Consider the following 12510-nt stretch of genomic DNA (forward strand, 5'->3'; position numbering starts at 1 on the left):
GTCTGTGGATGTTGGTAGTTGATTATTATCATGTTTACATCCTTTTTACTTCGTATTTGAGTTATAGGATGTGTTGGGCAGGTTTGTTACAGGTTGGTTGAGTTTAGAAACCAAAACTAGTTGCCCAGATTTTGACCTGTCCGCTCGAGCGGGGGTTTTGGCGCTCGAGCGGGAATTACACCCATCCAGTATTTTCTATGCAGTGTTGGACGCTCGAGCGTGGTATTGGCCGCTCGAGCGGGGTTGTGTGAGTGCCGCTCGAGCGGGGAGTTGGAAGCTCGAGCGAAGACCTGGTTCTGTAAAAGTTCTGGGAGTGTGTATCCGCCACTCGAGCGGGATTGTTGACGCTCGAGCGGGAGTCTGTGAGTGACGCTCGAGCGGGGTGTTTGACACTCGAGCGGGGCGACTGGGTTTAAGTTCCGTGTTTTGACCTTTCAAATCACTTTTTCACTTTCTCTTCTCTCTCTTACTTTTCCAAAAACACCATTGTTGAGCCTCTCACTCTAGAACTCTACCTTCTCTCTAGGTTTTGATCTAGTAGGAGTGATTTGCTCATCTTTGGCCTTTACGAAAAAGTTGTTGATCGTCGAGGGCTACATTTTAATCTGAAAATTTCGAGATTTGGAGCACGTTGGGTTTTGTCATCTTCTCCTTTGGGGCTCTGAATTTGAGGTAGGGATATCCTACTCCTCTCTATGGATTTTGTCTTTAAATTTTGGTATTTTGAGATGTTGGGGTTGGTTTGGTAATCTTGTGAAGATTTGGGGCTTTTGTGTTATTTTACAAAGGTTGGGGTTTTATTTATAATAAACCTAGATGCATGTTTGGTATAGAGAGATGGAAATAAATGTTGAATCATTGATGAAAATGGGACCCAAGGGTTGTAATGGTAATTATGGAAAATGACCTAATTACATTGTTTGATTAATTGAGATAATTAATTGTGAGAAATGAGGAAATGAAATGGAATTGTTGAGATTGGGAATGTATGGGGAAAAAGGGTGTAGTTGAATTATTTATCACTCACCGAATTGAAATGTTGATTGAATATCCATTTGTGCATTTATTTTCTGTTTAGAAATAATTGCTTTGGGCTATCGGTGGAGGATAGTCGTGATTGTTGTAGACAATGCATGATGATTAGGCAAACGGAAACTAATCAATGGAATGTGTCATGGAATTTGACGGTTGATAGAATACATTAACTGTATGTATTGAGTGATTGTATATAGAACCAATGTGTTTGTATACGTTATGTGTAGAGGAGGAGATGGGGGATGTACTCCGCGATTTAGGGGAAGATAGGGGATGTACCTCTAAACCGGATAGTGTTGGGAGAAGATAGGGGATGAACTCCGTAGATACAGCTCATATGCTTGTCTAGAGAAGTGAAGATAGAGCACATATGCTTATCTTTGTGAAGTGTGGATACAACTTATATGCTTATCTGTGAATGTGGGATATTGTTGTTATACATATCTGTTGAGAATGTGGATATAGCTTATATGCTTATCTGTGAATGTGGGATATAGTTTTTATACATACCTGTTGAGATGATGATAGAGCTAACATGCTTATCTGTTGAAAAAGAGAAAATGAAAGGTAACTTGGACTCATAAGTCGTATGACATAAACATGTGAATTATGTGAATGTATCAGTGTTGGCCATCTATCAATTGCTAATCTTTTAGTCATTGTTCATGGTTGGTTTAGTGTATTTCTACTAGGCTGTGGCTCACCCTATATGGGAATATCATTTTCAGGTACAGGTAGCATGCCACCTCCAAGGACATAGCTTGGGAGGCTAGAGGCGGACATACTTTTGTTGTTTTATTTTTGATGTATTACATGTAAATTCAAGCCAAGGGATTAATGTGTAAATGAGTTAACACTCTTTTGTTGTAACCAAGTGTTAACTTGGAAAGCTGTAAGCCCATAGGGCATTTGCTTTTGTTGTTAACATGTAGTACTTTTGTAATGAAACTCTGATGAATGTAAGGTTGTAGGACTTTTATATATCAATGAATGTCTTATTTGACGGGTGTAATGTTATTATTTTGAGGGCGTTACAATAAAATTGTTATAGTTGCCTTCATGAAATAATTATTCATTATTGTTTATAAAATGGCTTTGTTATCTATTGATTTTTTTTTTTTTTGGTGGCATAAATTTATGTTTGGATTTTCCAAGTGATAAATGGTGAACTATAGTAATTTATGATTATAACGGGTTCTGATTTCATCTCTATAAAATTGAAGTCGATTAGAAAAGAGAAGAGTTCAAATTTGGACAATTGTGCTCTGATTTTAATTTTATCATTTTAATGTGATTGTTAAAATACATCTATTTTAAACATTGGGTTGGCCTTTTTTTTTATTCCTTAGATGTTTATTTTTTTATTTCTTCTCCTCTTGATTATTTATTTACATCTATTTTAAGCATTTTCTATCCATGGCAGTTATTTATTTAAATAAAATTTTGAATTTTATTATTTAATTTGATAGCAACTGATTTGGAAATAACATCTCATTGCCAATGAAATCCATGTTAACTTTTATTATTGCTAATTTTTTGTTTCTTGGTGTCTAAAATTATATAACCAAACAATAGGTATGGTTGTTTTTTCATTAGTAATCAAGAAAGCTTTTTGGGAAATGGTAACAAAGAAGTAGAAACATAATTCAAGCTGCGAACAGGGCATGTATCTTTCCCTAATTAGTGGTTAATTATACCTACAAACAGGGCATGTATCTTTCTATGATTGTGTTATGCATGGATTGGGCATGTATCTTTCCTTGGTGTATGTTTTCAATTGACTGTTGTTTTGGGCCAATATTTATTTTTATTTGACTGTTGTAAATTATCTACCTTCCATTTGTGCACCAAATTTTTCATTTGACTGTTTTGGGCAAATAGCCCCATCACTTTTGATTTAAATTACAAGTCAAGTTATAGTGTTTCCGTTCACACGTCATTTATGAGAGGTGCCAAAAATGGCTTCGGTGGTGAAGGTGAACCTGATGATAAGTGGGTGAAGGGTTTAAAAGTATATTAATTAGTGTTAAAAAAGCCTGTTAGAGTCATTTATAATTTTTTAAAATGTTAAACTTATACACTCAAAAATTAAGCACATGACAACTGTTGTGTCTGTTTGTTTTTCCTCTCCCCTTCTCTCTCTGTTTGATTGCTAACTATTAAACCTATTTTGCTATCAATTTCTTCATTTTCATTTTGGTTGTTTTAGGATCCGTTTGAGAGTGGAATGAACAAGAGCCTAATTTCCTCATGCTACGAACAATTAATCAAGCTGTCATGTGCTTGAATGTTTTTGTTGTTTTATTTTATTTAAATTTTGTCCTTCACAAATTTTACAAATTTCAATTACATTTTGATCCTAACATTATTTACAATATTGCTTCAGTTGCCTTCATTATTGCTTATAAAATGTTGTTGTCAGGTGTATTTTATTGCTTTAGAATTGCCAATAACATTATTGCTTTACTTGCGTTCCCACCCTCTGTTTCTTCCCAGTCCGACAAAGGCAATGGAAACTAAATCTATTCTACTTAGCTTCTTTTGCTATTTTTTAAATAGAACTCTGCGGTGATTGTACTTGAATATATGTGTGAGTCTATAAAGTTAGATCAAACTAAGTTTTCTCAATTGTGTAGTTGTATAAATTATAATTATAATTTGGTCTGAACATTATTTATACCGTGCCTTCAGGCACGGGTATACGCTAGTATATATATATTAGAACATGAGAAATAATATATTAATAAAACAACAAGGGTATATAAATAAGACCCCAAAGGGTCATACTACCCAAACAACAAAAGTAAAATCTGTTATACTTGGTAAATTATGTGTCCATCTTTTGTGATTTCCTTATTAAATTTGAAAGTTGGTGAATCTACTAATAATTAATGTATAGACCCTGAATATTAGAAGAAAATCTGTTATCCTCGGAAAATTATTTCTCCATCTTAGAAAATTAAACTCTTTTTAGGAACATTATTAAATACGTTAAAATTATTAGTCAATTAAATGGGCCATAAATCAAATTTAAAAAAGAAAAATTAAAAAAAAATGAAAAACTATAACTTCGACTACCCACACCATTGTGGGCTAGAGTCATAAATATGGGCATTTTCAACACTGCCCTATGTTGATATGGAACTTGGAATTTGAATTAGTTTATGATTTTCATTATCAGTTGATAAGGTTAAAGTTGTTTTTATCAATTTTGAATTTGTCTCGATAGTTTTCCAAAATAAAACAACTACTATGGTGTTTGGCTTCTTTTTTTTTTTTTTTTTTTTGTCAAAAAAAAAATCTGAAAACATTATTGTACAAGTAACAATTGAAAAATTCTTACAAATTAAATTTCAAACAAATAGTCATGCGAATGTATGGACAGTTCTTTTGTCTCAACGGAAAAGACTATTGTTAAGTATTGCAAAAAATGAATAGAAAAAGAAGAATGGAAATAAATAAAGAAAAATGATTGAGTAAACAATCAAAATGATTCGTAGTGGGCTCCTACGGGCCCAAAAACAAGCTTCAATCTAATCTCGGACTGGAAAAAAGCCTAGCCATTAAAAAAAGTAAAAAACATAGCAAACTCTTCACACTATTACAATAGTAGGAGATAGATATATTAGGTGAGAAATTATGAGAAATAAATTACTTTTATTTTGAAACTTTGATTTCTCATTTAAAAGTGATGAGGTTTAATGAAAATAACCATATTATATATATATATATATATATATATATTAGAACATGAGAAATAATATATTAATAAAATAACAAGAGTATATAAATTAGACCCCAAAGGGTCATTCCACCCAAACAACAAAAGTAAAATCTGTTATACTTGGTAAATTATGTGTCCATCTTTTGTTATTTCCTTATTAAATATGAAAGTTGGTGAATCTACTAATAATTAATGTATAGGCCCTGAATATTAGAAGAAAATCTGTTATCCTCGGAAAATTATTTCACCATCTTAGAAAATTAAACTCTTTTTAGGAACATTATTAAATACGTTAACATTATTAGTCAATTAAATGGGCCATATATCAAATTTAAAAAAGAAAAATAAAAAAAAAATGAAAAACTATAACTTCAACTACCCACACCATTGTGGGCAAGAGTCATAATTACGGGCATTTTCAACACTGCCCTATGTTGATATGGAACTTGGAATTTGAATTAGTTTATGATTTTCATTATCAGTTGACAATGTTAAAGTTATTTTATCTATTTTTAATTTTTATAGATAGTTTTCAAAAATAAAAAAACTACTATGGTGTTTGGCTTTTTTTTTTTTTTTTTTGTCAAAAAAAAAATCAGAATATATTAGTGTACAAGTAAGGATTGAAAAATTCTTACAATTTAAATTTCAAACAAATAGTCATGCGAATGTGTTGACGGTTTTTTTGTCTCAACGGAAAAGACTATTGTTAAGTATAGTGAAAAATGAATAGAAAAAGAAGAATGGAAATAAATAAAGAAAAATGATTGAGTAAACAATCAAAATGATTCGTGGTGGGCTCCCACGGGCCCGAAAATAAGCTTCAATCTGATCTCGGACTGGAAAAAAGCCTAGCCGTTAAAAAAAGTAAAAAACATAGCAAACTCTTCACACTATTACAATAGTAGTAGATAGATAAATTATGTGAGAAATTATGAGAAATAAATTAGTTTTATTTTAAACTTTGATTTCTCATTTAAAAGTGATGAGATTTAATGAAAATAACCTTATTATATATATATATATATATATAGAACATGAGAAATAATATATTAATAAAACAACAAGGGTATATAAATAAGACCCCAAAGGGTCATTCCACCCAAACAACAAAAGTAAAATCTGTTATACTTGGTAAATTATGTGCCCATCTTTTGTGATTTCCTTATTAAATTTGAAAGTTGGGGAATCTACTAATAATTAATGTATAGACCCTGAATATTAGAAGAAAATCTGTTATCCTCGGAAAATTATTTCTCCATCTTAGAAAATTAAACTCTATTTAGGAACATTATTAAATACGTTAACATTCTTAGTCAATTAAATGGGCCATATATCAAATTTAAAAAAGAAAAATAAAAAAAAATGAAAAACTATAACTTCGACTACCCACACCAATGTGGGCTAGAGTCATAAATAAGGGCATTTTCAACACTGCCCTATTGTAACGCCCTCAAAATAATAACATTAAACATATCAAATAAGACATGCATTTACATACAAACTAACCACATTCTTTTATTCATTAGAGGTCCATTACATAAGTATTACATGTTAACATCAAAACAAAATGCCTTACGGGCTTACAGCTTTCCAAGTTAACACTTGGTTACAACAAAAGAGTACTAACTCGTTTACACATTAAGCCCTTGGCTTGAAGTTACATGTAATACATCAAAAGTAAAACGACAAAACATGTCCGCCTCTAGCCTCCCAAGCTATGTCCTTGGAGGTGGCATGCTTCCTGCACCTGAAAATGATATTCCCATATAGGGTGAGCCACAGCCCAGTAGAAATACACTAAACCAACCATGAACAATGACTAAAATATTAGCAATTGATAGATGGCCAACACTGATACGATCACATAAATCACATATTTATGTCATACGACTTATGAGTCCAAGTTTCCTTTTATTTTCCCTTTTTCAACGGATAGGCATATAAGCACTAACCACATTCTCAACAGATATGTATAACAACAATATCCACATTCTCAGATAAGCAAATAAGCTATATCCACATTCTACAACAGATATGTATAACCACAATATCCATAGACAAGCATATGAGCTATATCCACACATCACAAAGATAAGCATATAAGCTCTATCTTCACTTCTAGACAAGCATATGAGCTGTATCTACGGAATTCATTCCCTATCTTCTCCCATCACTATCCGGTTTAGAGGTACATCCCCTATCTTCCCCTAAACCGCGGAGTACATCCCCTATCTCCTCCTCTACACATAACGTATACAAACACAATGGTTCTATATACAATCACCCAATACATACAGTTAATGTATTCTATCAACCGTCAAGTTCCATGACACATTTCATTGATTAGTTTCAGTTTGCCTAATCATCATGCATTGTCTACAACAATCACGACTATCCTCCACCGATAGCCCAAACAGTTATTTCTAAACAGAAAATAAATGCACAATGGATATTCAATCAACATTTCATTTCTTCATTCTTCTCAATTAATTATTCCAATTAATTAAACAATGTAATTAGGTCAATTCCCATAATTAACATTTCAACCCTTAGGTCCCATTTTCATCAATGATTCAACAATCATTCCATTTTTCTATGCCAAACATGCATCTAGGTTTATTATGAATAAAACCCCAACTTTTGTAAAATTACACGAAAGCCCCAAACTTTCACAAAATTACCAAACCAAGCCCAACATCTCAAAATACCAAAATTTAAAGACAAAATCCATAGAGAGGAGTAGGATATCCCTACATTGAAGTTTTAGCCAAAAAGGAGATGAAGACCCGAAGACCAACTTGCTCCAAATCCAAACTTTTTCAGATTAAATCGAAGCTCTCAACACCCTCTATCTTTTTAACAAAGGCCCTAGGCTAGATTCACACCCTAGGGAGATCAAATCTTAGAGAGAGTGTAAGTTTAGAGAGAGAGAGGCTCGGTTTTAGGGTTTAATCAAAGAAAGGAAGTGAAAAAGTGATGTTTAAGACGCTGTTGTCCGCTGATATAAAACACGCTCGCTCGAGCGAAGACATGGTCGCTCAAACGACCAGACACAGAAAACTCTCGCTCGAGCCAAGAAGTTCTCGATTGAGCGAAGAAAAATCCAGACCGCTCGAGCGAAGGAAGCTCGCTCGAGCCAAGAAAGACAGCTCTCAGGTCCAGAACCAGGTGCAACTGCTCGCTCGAGCGAGCCACTCTGGCTCGAGCCACCATACTCGAACCCCACTCTCGCTCGAGCGACCAACTCTTCGCTCGAGCGAAGGTCCAAAATTCTGGGCAGCAACACTAGGCTCCCAAACACAACCAACCTGCAACAAACCTGCCTAACACATCCTATAACTCAAATATGAAGAAAAAGGAATGTAAACACGATAATAACCAACTACCAACATCCGCGGACACATGTCCGGATCACTGTACAACAAGGGTAAACCCGGGATCGCTATAACCTCCCCCCCTTAAAGAATTTCGCCCCCGAAATGAAACACAAATTTTCAAAACAGGCTTTCCTCCATTTTAAACAATGTTACACTTGAACATTCAACAATTCGACCCATTACCGGTCACCCCATCCCTTTAACAAGAGACATATCACAATATGTAAACAACATATGTACTTTTTAACATGCATCAACATTATGCACTATCTTTCCAATTTCAACAATATATTCAACACATATAATGTTACATTCAACTTCCATATGAGGCAAGTCCCAAAACATACTTCCAATAATCAAAACATTTTCAATGTTTCACAACTTAAGACATATATAAAAGCTCTTAAGTTCAACAAAATGTAAAATTTAAATACAAGATCACATATCAACAAACAAGTCCGGATATTTCTCTCGGACTTCCAACTCACGTTCCCAAGTGGCTTCCTTCACTCCGTGATGTTTCCACAAGACTTTCACCAAAGGAATGGTCTTGCCACGCAGGACCTGATCCCGCCTATCCAAGACCCGAACCGGTCTCTCCTCATACGAGGCATCCTCATCTACCTCTAAATCGGTCCAATCCAACACATGTGATGGATCTGGCTCATACTTCCGAAGCATACTCACATGAAACACGTCATGCACTCCGGACAACTGCGGCGGTAAGGCTAACCGATAAGCAACCTCACCTATCCTCTCAAGGATCTCAAAAGGACCAATAAACCGAGGGGATAACTTCCCACTCTTCCCAAACCTCATCAGACCTCGCCTAGGTGATATCTTCAGAAAGACATGATCACCTACCTCAAACGCCAAAGGCCTCCTCCTACGGTCAGCATAAGATTTCTACCGACCCTGGGCTGTAACAAGCCTCCTACGGATAAGCTCAACTTTCTCCGTCGTCTCCCTAACCAACTCCGGACCCAACAAAGGTGCATCACCCACCTCGGCCCAACAAACTGGAGACCTACACGGTCGGCCATACAAGGCCTCAAACGGTGCCATACCGATGCTAGACTGAAAACTGTTGTTGTAGGCAAACTCTACCAATGGCAAGTGCCTCTCCCACGTCCCACTGAAATCCAGGACACAACCCCGAAGCATATCCTCGAGGATCTGAATAGTACGCTCGGACTGCCCGTCAGTGTGAGGATGATAAGCCGTACTAAAGGTCAACTTAGTACCCAAGGCACTCTGCAAACTCTGCCACAACCTAGCAGTAAAACGAGGATCTCTATCTAAGACGATCGTCACTGGGACCCCGTGCAATCTCACTACATCCCGAATATACAAATCGGCAAGATGATCTACCGAATCTCTCACGCGCATAGGAATAAAGTGCGCCGACTTAGTCAACCGGTCTACAACCACCCAAATAGCATCACTACCCCGCTGAGTCCTCGGAAGACCTACAACGAAGTCCATAGTGACATGCTCCCACTTCCACTCGGCAATAGGCAAGGGTTGCAACAAACCCGCTGGCCTCTGATGCTCGGCCTTCACTTGCTGGCAAGTAAGGCACTTCGATACGAAAACAGCCACATCTCTTTTCATACCCCGCCACCAAAACTGGCGACCCAAATCCTGATACATCTTAGTACCTCCCGGATGCACCGCAAGGCGCGAATGGTGAAACTCTCGGAGTACTTCCTCTCGGCAAGACTCCGGTACAAACAAACGGTCTCGGTATCTCACACTCAGGTCGGGATACACCGTCAAACCCTTCTCAACTTTCCCACTGGAGATCTTCTCTCGGAGAGATTCTACCTCAAGGTCACCTCTCTGTGCCTCTAACACTCTAATCACAAGTGTAGGTTGCGCAACAACAGAAAACAAGGCCGCAGCCTCAACAGATTCGCCTAGTAGCAAATCAAACTCGCCAAGTGCTCCCAACATCTCCCATTCCCGGATGGCTATACAAGCTACATCACTAATGGATTTCCTGCTAAGGGCATCGGCCACAACATTGGCCTTTCCCGGATGATAATGCAACTCAAAATCATAATCTTCGATGAACTCCATCCATCTCCTCTGCCTCAGATTCAAGTCTCTCTGTGTAAACAGATACTTCAAACTCTTATGATCCGAGAATACCTCGAACCTCTCACCATAAAGGTAGTGCCTCCAGATTTTCAAAGCAAAGATCACTGCTGCTAACTCTAGGTCGTGTGTGGGGTAATTCTTCTCGTGTATTTTCAACTGACGTGAGCCATAAGCTACCACTTTCCCTTCCTGCATCAACACACAACCCAAACCCTCTCGTGAGGCATCACAATAAACCGCATAACCCAACCCTCTCTCCGGAATAATCAACACCGGAGTGGTGGTCAATCTAACTTTCAGCTCTTAGAACGACTTTTCACAAGTCTCATTCCACACAAACTTGACTCCCTTCCGAGTCAGTCTAGTCAATGGTGACGCTAACCTGGAGAAATCTTTCACAAACCGACGGTAATACCCAGCTAATCCCAGAAAACTGCGGATCTCAAATACACTCTTAGGCTGTGCCCAATCTTCATAAAGGCAGAAGGCAGTAAGTAGAATGGCGGAAGCAGTAAGTAGAATGAAGAACATGGATTATGAAATCAAAACATCAGATAAGAACTAAGCATTTAATTTCATTATAAACATTTTAAACAAAAAATAACTTACAATTACAATTGTAGCAACTGCAAGGATCTTAAATAGGTACAACGAAACAACTGGTAAGGCTCTCAAAACACTCTAGTTTTTCTTACAACAGAATTGGAGAAGAAAATTGAAGAATGCCTGAATCCTTCCAATTGATTACAATATAAAGAAATAAAAGCAACACAGTGAACATGTGACTTCTGAAAGCAGCTGGCCGAGCATGTGAAAAGTAGATGCTGTCGGGTGCTTTCGGTGGATTCATTGAATATTTGAACAGCTTTCAACAAAAGTTGACTGGGTGAATAGTGACAGTGAACAGTAAAAGTGAACAGTACTTGTACTATTCATCACTTTCGGTGAATTATGGAATCAATATAAATACAAATTGGCAGCTTTTCTCAAAAGAGTATTGATTGAAGCTAATTTGTATCTATATAGAATCCAAGGTTGATTTAAACAAATGGATCCTGAGCATCTTGAAATTCGGGTCCTGAATACTGATTGGTTGATTCTTCAGAGGAATGGATCTGGGCTGACCCGTCTGAACTGTCTGAATCGGTGGATTGAGCTTTAGCTTGATTCAACAGTTGATGGGCTAACTGGATCATGTCTGCTTTGGATGATTGGGCTTTACTTTTGGATTTACCTTTGGGCTGAACAGGAGGTGGAATAGGCTTTGCCTTGACTTTGGACTGTACTTTGGACTTGGATTGGGCTGGTTGAGCAGCAACAGCTTTGGACTTTGATTTTGTTGATTTAGGCTTGGAGCCACTAGATGAGGGACTGCCAAGGTTGACTGGAGGAAGACTGGGCTGGCTTCCTTGAGTGATTGCAGCAATTGGGTTCTGCTGGGCTTGAGCAAGAGCAGGAGTTGGAGCATATTGATCAGGTGAAAATTCTGCTGGAACAATTTCAAGAATTCTGGGAACATTGAATTTATCCCACCATTTAACTGTGTGTTGGCGGATGATAATATTATCATCAATCCCATAATTCCATTTGAATATCCATGGAATCTTGTATTTGGCAATGAATATGAGTAATAAGGGAAATTGCTTCTGGTGAGCAGAAAATGGGTAAACAGAGTTGAAATAATGAATTATATTTTTGAGATCATCAGGAAGGATAGCTGAAATGGCGCCATAGTGAGACCACCATCTCAGAAACCAAGTTGGTAACTCAGATTTGAATTTTTGATCAAATGAGATGAACCAGGAATGACTAAAAGTTTCATTTTGGTACAAGAAAATCTTGAACCAAGCATCAACGTAATCATGATAATTATATTGAATAGAATGACCAGGTAGATCACGAAGCTGGTTAGGATTTCCCCATTCAGCCATGGAAACAATGTGGTGAATATAAAGTGAATGGTAGAGGACCTTATAGGCATAGGTGCAATCCTGAATTGGCTTGATTAAGATGGAATGATGGTTGATTAAAATATCCTTGTAATAGGCGAGGGTTTTCTCTGGATGGGAAAGGGTGAAATGGCATTCAGAGCCAAAATGGAATTTAGCAATGTCATTGATGGTTTGATTTCTTGGGTGACTGGGTTCTTTATAGAACAGGTTGGTAACATGTGAATTGGTATATTCAGACCGAGATGATTTAATAGGGTTAACTGGGAATGGAGTAACTGAAACCGATTGGCTAGATACAAAAGGATCAGAGGCCAAT

This window comes from Camellia sinensis, chromosome 12 (genome assembly GCF_055761805.1).
Source record: "Camellia sinensis isolate YWXY chromosome 12, ASM5576180v1, whole genome shotgun sequence".
Classification (NCBI taxonomy): Eukaryota; Viridiplantae; Streptophyta; class Magnoliopsida; order Ericales; family Theaceae; genus Camellia; species Camellia sinensis.